Consider the following 10,628-nt stretch of genomic DNA (forward strand, 5'->3'; position numbering starts at 1 on the left):
TAAGCCAGTGAACAAGATATCCACAATGGTTCCTAACAATTTTGATAGGGATGATGAGATGATAGAGGGGCTAATCTAGGGCAGATGACCATCGGGGTCTTCTCTGAAAATGGTGGGTCCGCTCGGCTGCACTTTAATGCAGTGCTGCCACAGCTGCAGCTGGATGCGTAGTGAGAGTACAACACTGTAGAATGGCTGCCCAGTCGCTCCCCACGCAGCAGCTAAACGGGCCCGGTGTAGCCATTAGGAACTAATTAGCACTATATATATTCAGTAATATTGCAATAGAATTTCCAAAAGTTCGGGGTCAGTTGACCCTGATGACAAGCCATAGCTTCTTACCCTGTGGGGTGAAGAGGGGTTCAAAGAGCAACAGTTGTGTTTCATCATCAAAGAGCTAGGATGTCCAATAAAGCTAAATCTCACCGAAAGTCTTAGACAATTGAATTTTTTGTATATCATATTTGTGCTTTACAGATGGTGAATATATATGATAAGAAAAATTAAGTTCACAACTGCCTCCTAAGCACATGTGGCTTTCTTACTTATCCCTTGTTAAATGTGGTCACTGAAATCATATAATAACTTTATTTACACATGGTTATATATAGTCACTTTGAGGTGTGTAACCTTTTAGTGATGTAATAAAAAAATAGTTTTATCGTCTTCGAGAACACCTAATTTCTATAGTACTTTCTCTACTCCAAATTATAAGTCCTCGCTTTTCTTGTTATATAATGTTTGTTATGCATCCAAACATTTGGCAAGAAAAAACATGAGGAACGCTTGCTAGCGCAGGACCCGAAGGTAAACGCGAGCTAGAGATCCAAACTTGCTGCTTGCTCCAACTTCTACAGGATCCAAGCATGCCCATGTGTGTGTGTATGATAATAATAAGTGGATGCTTATTTTTATAGGAATGACGATCATGGATAGTACTAGTACCTCAGTACGTTTAGTCGTTTACTACACTAGTGCTAATAGTACAAGTGTACTAGAACTAGTGTTCTCTAATCTCTAGGCATTAGGTTGCTGAATTGGACCTGACGGAACTGTGCAGCTGGTTGTTTGAACATATTGTCTGGTATAAGCACTCTCGCTCCATGACTTGGATGCGACGTACCTCCAAAAAGGCTAGTCGCAACTGATCGTATAACGACATTTCATGGTTCAGTGGGTAACCATCGTGAAAGTGACTCCTTAATAGTCAATCTAGGACAAGGATGCAACAAAACTGTGTGAGTGTGACTTTGGACTATTGGAGTGGTTGGATCCAGAGAACACCAAACTCCTCTGGCTGAAACAGAAGATTGACAAGTCATCATCACTAGCAAATTTTCACCTCCAGAATGTGCCAAATGAGCTGGAAAAACAAGAACCAACCAAGGCTCTGATAACCAAGTTCAGCACCAATTGTTTATTTCCTTTTTCCGAAATCCATGCCCCACCAAACTCCAAAGGCACCAGACTCATTTGACAACCTGACGGAGTAAGAAAGGAATAGATCAATATGCATTACAGAGTTTGTGGTAATGACACTACACCATAATAATTGCTTGATGCGAGAGGATCCTCTGACTTAAACATGCATTAGGGTGACGTTTCGAGTCACTAGAATGTGAAATGTTCAAATCGCTGTCGTCAGTCGCGGCGACAATTTCTTACCTAACACGAACGGCCGATCGTTGGCTTCTGCCAAAGACCGAACAAAGATGATTGATCGGCACGAGAACGATTTCCAAACAAGGGCCGCCGCCCAAACAGCTACAGTGTACACGCTTGGTAGGAATGCAAGTTGGCTTGTCCGCAAACCGGTAACCCACATGGTTAAGCTTATTTGCAGGGGTTTGATGACAGACCCGCTTGCATCTCACTTTGACCTAAATCTCACCGAATCCCTAATTTGGCAAAAATCCAACACCACAACCGTCCGTCCGTCGACGTGCTAAGGGAAGGTGTTGTGGCCAATGGCGTCACGTGAAGAGAAAAATGAAGCTGTGATCAAGGTGAAGGGCACAACCAGGTTTCAGCAAATCGTGGATTGAACTACTACATAAATGTTTTTTTAGTAACGGGCCATTTTTAGTACAGCAGGCAGCTTTATCAAAACCCGCCTCTAAAAATAGTTCCCCAGTAGACCCATTTCTAGAAATTGATTTTTAGAGACGGCTAGAATTTACAACCACCTCTAAAAATGCACCTATCTCTATAGGCAACTAAATCTAGAGTGCCTTTAGAAATCGATTTATAGAGACGGTTGGATCTAAAGTCATCTCTATAAATCATTTTCTAGAGGTGTCCACTTCTAGGTCAGGGGGCGGGCAGGGGCCTGCCCCCCTAATGTTGCATAAAATAGACTAGTAATATTTATTAGTTCTACTAATCCTTGATATTATAGGTAAAAAGCCTACTTAAGTAAGTAACAAAAGTCCAATTAGAAATAACACATCTCCCTATTATATTTTTCTCAAGTTATATCTTCTAATTGTATAATTTTACGTGGCTAGATGGAATAAATATGATGTGAATTGTTGGTTTTACGAACAATGTCTCCTTTTATTTTCAATTTAAACAATTAGCACTTGTGTAAGATAAAGAAAAAAAAGAGACTAAAGATGATTTATAGATTTTAAGACAATATCAAGATCAATAATTTTTTTAAACCGACATCAATGCTTGACACTAATATCCTTTTTTTTTTGGTCTAGCATCAATGTCGAACTGCCCCCTATATCTGAATTTTGGCTTCGCCCATGTTGTAGAGCCGTTTCTAAAAATAGGTGCAATACAATAACATTTATATATATTTTTCAAACAAAGTCAGATGAAGACAAACTTACGAAGAAACCTACAGCTTTATAGTTGACAACCTTTTCATTTTAAGTCATTTAAAATCCCAAAAATTCTGGTTGAAGTTCTCACATTTTCAAGTTCATTTTTTTGAATGTTTCATACGACTCGGATGGAGAAATGACTAAAATCAAAGTTATAGATCTCGAAAATATCTAGAACAACACAAAATTCAGTGCTAGAACTCAAACATCAGAATAATTTGTGGTTCCATGGACAATATAATGAACATACTCACACTAGTATGCACCAATATATTTGCTTTTTTTCGGGAACGTGCTTAGCACGTGTTTCATTAAGGAGGAGTTAGAACGTTTTAATACACGCCCAGCACCGCTAGTTGGCGAGTTGATGCCTAACGATGGGGTGAACACACGACACAAAAGCACCGTGAAGACAATGGGGCGCACTTAGGTGTACTAGCTAAGGAAACCGTTTTGCGACTTAAGCGGAAGAGGATCCATGTGCACGGATGCTAGCATGCTGCACACAGATACAATGCAAGCTCCCAAGCTCCTATCGTCTATCGACCAAGCTCCTAGATCGTCAAGTGTTTGTTTTGAAATCTGTGCAGAGTTCAGCGCCAAGTGCACAATGCTAGCTTCAACCTATGCTTGCAGGGCTTCGCAACAAGTTCTATTTTCTCCACTTATTATTTCTGTTGCATCGACGTCCACCAAGTTATTTACTATGACATGGATTAACTTAATTGAGCGGTTCACAAGGTCGCTGCTACTCCTTTAGTAATGAATTAGTTGGAATAGGATCCTGCGCAGAAGATAATATCAAAGAAGCACCCAATGACTAGAACAAAATTGTGACACCCCAGTTATTTACTAAACTGGAGGCTACCATACAACTCCTAACAATCTACTAAGATAGGGATTTATTGAAAATTCCGACAGAGTTTGCGTTGTAAATTAGAGGTCCAAAACAAGAAATGCATAAGATGAACATAGTAATATCAAATGAACTAGAATTTAATCATCACAGCCCATTCCAAGAACTAGAATATATCGACCAAACCCTTTGCAAGATCGTCTTTACCAAAGCACAGTTAAAGCAACAAAATTTAAATTATTACATGTAAAGACTGGATTTTAGCAAGCTAAGAACATGAAATTTAAATGCGTGTGCTCAAGATGCCACTATCAATAGGTACCTAAAAACCAAATAAACATAAAGCATGAGTACTCAGCAAGTACAATCGGAACCAGAAGAGAAAATACAACATGTGAATCATAACAAAGGTCGAATAAATCATCAATGGAGCAGTAATTTTCATCTGAAACGGACAACACCTAAATACATCCTTAACACTTACCGATAAAGCCGAACAAGTAGGGCCAACACTTACTCACAGGAACATGAATATGAGAACCAAATTGCATATCCAGATCCACCGGAACATGAATGGAATGTAAGGGAATAAATTGGAACTTCAATCCTGATATATTCATGAATATATACCAAGAACATGAATGTTGAATAACACATTCAGAGAGCTTGAATAAACACGATCAACCAAACATGCCATTGCACAAGTTCATCATGCATTGCCTTAATTACGAAGAGAATCCGGTGCTTCCCAAACTTGTGAAGCAACACTATCTTAAACTACTCCACAATGATCACAACTCTATTTCACGAATACCAGAATAAATCCCTCACTAAAACCCTAAATTGCAAATTATCACGGTTTCTGAAAAATTGACTAGATTTCCATGTTGCTCATTGTTTCGGCCATATTTTTTAATCTACTACTCGACTAATCGCATCACAAAAATACATCTCGGACATCTACATAGAATTTCCAGCATGTTTCATTCAGGTTCCATGTCTAACTTTGGATCTGACTTGGTCAAAAATAAATGAAAATATTTCTGCACAGAAAATTCCTAACCTGACAGCAGCACTGTTTTAACTGTTACTCCTAGACTGCCTATCGGGTTTGAGTGAAACCAGCACCGTGGGAAAGATAAATGAGACCTACAATTTTTGTATCAACACTGTTGAAATTCAGCACCAATAATTCTTAGAAATTAAAATAATGTTGCTGTACATATTTACAGACTACCAATGACAAATTTGACAACCAATTGAAACACCCAAACCAATCTAGAACCGTTTAGGACCTAACTACTCCATCAGTCCTGACATAAGGTATGAGACATATTACGGGGTAAAACAAATTATGCATATGGAACAGAGGCACAGAGGGGCACAAGGCGGCATAGAGTCCGGAGGCGGTGTGAATAGGAGCGTCAGACAGAAGTAGCAGGAACAGTGCATGTATGGATACAATAGTACTTTTTCGTCTTTAATGACAAGAAGCCAGCCTTCCTTTCCTACTGATTTTTAATAAATTAAATGGCCTAACTTGAAATAAAAAAAAACTAGCATCCCATGGAGAAAAATCACTACCGAATACAGGAGGTTTGCCGAGTGCCAGGGGCACTCAGCGAAGCCCAAAAAACACTCGGCAAAGGGTTTGCCTGAGTGTTACACTTGGTAAACAACACTCGGCAAACCCTGTATCGGCAAACGCTAGTTTGCCGAGTGTTTTTTGTCGGGCACTCGGTAAAGGCGTTGCCGAGTGCCCAAAAAACACTTGACAAACTTTTTTTTCAAAAAAAATAAAAAAAGACACGTCGACACCACGCCCGCACCACCAGCACCGTCGCCGCCACCACGTCGGGGAAGAAGGGAGGGCCCCACCCAGGCCACCGCAAGACGCCCGCCACCACCACCACGCCCATCGCCGCCGGATCTGGAGAGGGAGGGCCGGGAGGGGGGGCGGTGCCGCCGGATCTGGAAGGGGGAGGAGGGGAGGGCGGGGCTGCGCCGGAGAGAGAGGAGGAGGGGGGCGCGCCGGATCCAGGAGTGGGAGGAGGAGGGGGGGGGGGGCGCCGGATCCGGGAGAGGGAGGAGAGGAGGAAGGCGCGCTGGATCCGAGAGAGGGAGGAGGGCGGGGCCGCGCTGGATCCTAGAGAGGGAGGAGGAGGGGGGCGCGCAGGATCCGGGAGAGGGAGGAGGAGGGGGGCGCGCCGGAGAGGGAGGAGGAGGGCGGCGCCGGAGGAGGAGTGAGAGGGAAGCTGGGAGGGGAGGGACGGAGGGGCGCACGGCGTGCGGGGTGACGGAGGGGGCGGTGTGCGAGGCAGTGCGGCTTTTATTTCCACGAATTTTTTTTGCCGAGTGTTGTAGATCTAGCGCTCGACAAAGGTTTTTTTATTGTTTTTCTTCTCCTTTTTTTCAGAAAAAAGATTTTATATTTCTTTGCCGAGTGTTGTATATCTAGCACTCGGCAAAGGTTTTTTTTATTTTTTTCTCCTTCTTTTCCAGAAAAAATATTTTATTTCTTTGCCAAGTGTTTTTTTGACACTCGGAAACCCGGTCTTTGCTGAGTGTTTTTTTACATTCGGCAAACCCCCTATTTTGCCGAGTGTTTTTTTTGTCGAGTGTTTTTAGCGCAGCACTCGGCAAGTCACTTATTCGCCAAGTGCCCGAGGGAATACACCCGGCAAACAAAAAACACTCGGCAAATTTGAGGATTCCGGTAGTAAATAGAACTATTTGATACAAAATTAGCTTGCATGGTCTTAAATTCAGTTCTTAATATTCTAAGACAACCAATTCCATACACTTGCAACTGCACACAAACTATGGTTGTGCATTCTCATGTAATGGTTTCATTGTCTACAAATACCGTGTACTCCACTAGCTAACACGGAGAGCAAATTGTTGTAAATCTTGGTTACATGCTAGAATTATCTCAATTTCATAAGACACGGTGGTTAGCGAAAATAAAACCAACCAAGCTGTATATTCTACAAATCGGCACCTCATTTTACCAACAGAGGTAGCCTCAGATGACAGTACTTGAAAGCAGGCAATCCATTCTATGTACTCAACGACAAATGCTAACAAATGGGCTTCTCTCATGAAATGGTCTTTCTACGCTCAAATAACTTAATTTCCAGCCATGTTTTGAGTAGAACGAGTGAACTTTTAAACGAAATGTTGCAACATATCAACATCCAAAGCTCCATCGTAACTTCGTCCATATCAAAATTCAGTAAACACTTTCCTAAAAAAAATCAGTAAACACATGCAACCACTGTAACAAGTTACAATCTACTAATTTATATTGAACCACAGAACTTTATATATATCCTCAGAGATAGCATTAGAGCTCATGCCAGTTAGCTAGTAGAAAGAAAAGGGTCTGTGCATGCATACCTTGGTCAAGTAAAATTTGCAAATGATCCCCATTAATTCATGATGCTCAAATCCATATCCTGGGAAAGAAGAAGACGACGATGGAAGCAGAAACAGCAGAAGAGTCAGCGAATAGCCATGGACCACAAGAAATGCATTGTGAATAGGTAGGTCACTCACTGTGAAGTGAAGCCATGAAACCAATGAAACAAAAGGGCAGTGACTCTTACCAACAACCCTCTTCATCAGTAACGAGCAGCAGCGTTGTTCTCTCTACCCCTGCGTACGTGCATCTGAGAGGTCGAGGAAGAGAGGCGAGGATATGTTATGAGTGGTAGAGAGAGGAGATGAAAATTCATGCAGAGTGGGGCAGCCCAAACCATGAATGAAAAGACCAAATGTGTGGACGGTGTGTAGACAGAGAGACAAGAAGAAGAAGGTACTCAGTCCTACTCCTACCTTAGATGCAAACCAGATCTGGCAGAAGCAAGTCGAGCCCAGGGTCTTTGCCAAATTTGGGTCATCACATGGTGCCCTCCACGCTCCATTTATGAGCCAACATGAGGTTATTAGCAAAGGCGCAACCACCACCTGGATCGCCATGGCCGCAGGAGGACCTAGCAAAGCAAGAACTCGAGACGAAGAAGAAGCCGAGCAAGCAAGAGCAGAAACAGCGCGAGCTAGCTAGAATAATGGCTACAGTGTCCAAAGACGACCTGCGCACCATGAGAAAGAAAGGAGAGGGAGAGTGAGAAATGATGCGGTCTTTGTTCTGTTAAATCCTTACAGTGCCGCAGTGTACTGTCGGCATGTGATGATTCAGCTCCCAAGGTGAGGTGAGGCAGCAAGACCGGAGAGTGAGGAAGTGGGAGAGAAAAAAATCTTGCATCAGGAGCATGCAAGCAAAAAAATAAACGGCAAATAAAACTAGTAGTACCAATCATTTTTCAGTGTACCACAAAACCTACCACGAACTGGCTCCTTCCTTGGAAGTGATTTTCAGTGTACTGCGAAACCTACCGCATGAGAGGCGTGGAAGTGGAATCCAAGTCTACACTCTTGGCTTGGCTGCTCGCTCCTGCTCCTCTCCATGGGCGGACGGCCTCATCCTCTTCCTCGGTAGTAGCCCCCCGACAGCCTGACCGAAAGGAATCAAATTGAGAGCAAAAAATATGGGAAATCTAGAAGATAATGAGGTGACATGTCCTTGGTGCCTGCAAAAGCCGTCGTCCCCTCGCAGCATGCGTGTCGTCCATCTCTGCGACTGCGTGGCACAGTTTTCACCGCGCGAGCCCGTGCCAATTCCTCCCCCCCTCACCCTCGTTGCTTCCTTCCAGCCTCGGTGGTGGCGTCTCAGCGTCTGCCGCCCCACTGGCACCAGTAGCCACTAGCCAGGCAGCAGCGGCTGCTGCCCAGATCAGAGCAAGGTAGCTAGCCTGCTAGAGTCACCCAGACCCAGCACCCCCTCGGCGGCGTCGGCCCAGGACGAGAGAGAGGCTGACAGAAAGAGAAGCGAGCACGCGGCGGGGACGGCATGCGCTCATGCCGGCCGCCACGCCGGGTGCTCGCTCTCTTCTGTCAATCTCTTCAGGGCCTAATCCACCGCTGCTATTTCTGCAACTAAATACAGTACAGCACGTACGAGCAATAAACACACAATCAAAGCATGGAGCAGTTCGTCGTCTTGGATAGGAGACCGATCGAATCCATCGGCCGTTCTTCTTGGATCCGGTGAGCGGCGGTGGCCGTACTTGGAGCAGGAGGAGGAAGCTAGAACGGAAAGAGTGGATGTGTGTGGGTGATGGCCTGAGGCCGCTCCGGTCGAAGATTATTTATTAAGCACGTACTAGGCTGACTGGATCAGCAGCAGAATCAGCGGGAGATTGGAGCAGTGCTTTGGGGCATGCAGTGGACGGCGTGCTAATCAATCTGAGCCGAGCTGCCAGAGGAGCAGTAACACACCCATCCAGAACCCACCCCCCCCCCCCCCCCCCCCCCCCCCCCCCCCCCCCGCCAGTGCTCCAAGGACGGCGAGGGGGGGCAGGAGCATCGTCCTCTCAACCTGAGCCGATGACGTTTCGGCCGTTGGTTTGCCCGCCCGTCGCTTGTGCTTGTGCTTGTGGCATCCAACTGCGTTCTTGCGGCACGTCGGCGTTCTCACTTCTCAGTCACTGCTGTAAAGCCGCCTGTAACTCGTCACCATTGGACTTTCCAAAAACTCAACACCATTGGTCCAGGAGAGCATTTTTAATGTTATCGGACTATTTTCTTCCTTCCTGTCAAAATCTGATACCGAAGACTCCCTCGGTCACCAAATAAATGTCGTTAGGGTATTTGTGTCGGACAATTTTTTTAAATTTAATCGAGTTTGTAGAAAATATTAGTAATGTTTGTATCTCTAAATAAATTTATTATGAAAATAGATTTACAACGATCTATCTAACGATACTATTTATGTACTATAAATATTAATATTTTATTGTATACATTTGGTCAAAGTTAAAAACGTTCGATTCTTCGAGAAGCGAGAACAACACCTATTTAGGGACAGAGGAAGTATTGCCTTCGTTTCAAATTATAAGTCGTTTTAATTTTTTTTTGTACATCAATTTATATGTATCTAGATATAATGTATGCTTAGATAAATAGCAAAATAGATATACCAAAAAAGTTAAAGCTACTTATAATTTGAAATGGAGGGAGTATTTCATTATAACGAATATACGTTACCATAATAACTTTATCACTGCCAGTTTTGCTCGTCGATAGAAAAAGTAAACGGTCACAATAGTGTTCATAACCCAGGGGTCGAGCGTGATGGAGTGCGGACCCAAGCGCCGGGCATGGCTGAGGGGTTGGTCTAGTTTCATGCGTTACCCCATCCATGGTTTCCACAACCGGAGAGACTGAGCTAACGTCGCTTACCTCGATGGCTCGAGTGACGCGCTTGGTGAGCTCTCTAACGAGTATGTCTGAGTGGAATCCGGGTTCGTCGTTCGTAACGGGGTTGGCATAGCCCTCATGTGGCATTCCACTGCTCCTTAACCTGCCTCCCAGCAGATGCATGAGCCGTTTCGAAGATTGACTCAGGTGGCCCGCTGGCCTCCCCACGATGAAGATTCCATGGGCATGGCTCGAGGATAGTATTGAACGAGAAGGTCGAGATGACCCTATCTGCTGAAAGCTCTAGTTTGATTTTGGTGAATTGATAAAACCCTAAGTGCTAACCTAGTTTATCAAGTGATCATGACATAGGTAGCACACTTCAAATAGAGAAGCTAATGAAGATCATAGCATGACAATGGTGATGGCATGGCGATGATCAAGGGCTTAAACTTGAAATGAAGAAAGAGAAAAACAAAAAGCTCAAGGCAAAGGTATAAACCATAGGAGCTATTTTGTTTTGGTGATCAAGACACTTAGAGAGTGTGATCACATTTAGGTTTGATAGCCGTACTATTAAGAGGGGTGAAACTCGTATCGGAATGCGGTTATCAAAGTGCCACTAGATGCTCTAACTCATTGCATATGCATTTAGGATCTAGTGGAGTGCTAACACC

At 43.9% G+C, this 10,628-nt stretch overlaps 1 long non-coding RNA gene across 6 annotated transcripts; it reads right to left on the minus strand.

Moving 5' to 3' along the window:
* Positions 1-832: 832 nt before the first annotated feature.
* LOC136522627 (uncharacterized) lies at positions 833-9,033 on the minus strand. 6 transcript variants are annotated; one of them, XR_010775949.1, is made up of 5 exons: positions 8,283-9,033; positions 7,528-8,206; positions 7,299-7,361; positions 7,090-7,148; positions 833-1,481 (listed from the first exon to the last, which is right to left on the minus strand). It is a non-coding gene; the product is annotated as an uncharacterized lncRNA (long non-coding RNA). The 6 variants fall into 6 exon arrangements; XR_010775948.1 differs by having other exon boundaries at positions 833-1,212; positions 1,343-1,481; positions 7,528-9,033; XR_010775947.1 differs by having other exon boundaries at positions 7,528-9,033.
* Positions 9,034-10,628: the final 1,595 nt, after the last annotated feature.

The sequence above is a fragment of the Miscanthus floridulus genome, chromosome 18 (assembly GCF_019320115.1).
Source record: "Miscanthus floridulus cultivar M001 chromosome 18, ASM1932011v1, whole genome shotgun sequence".
Lineage (NCBI taxonomy): Eukaryota > Viridiplantae > Streptophyta > Magnoliopsida > Poales > Poaceae > Miscanthus > Miscanthus floridulus.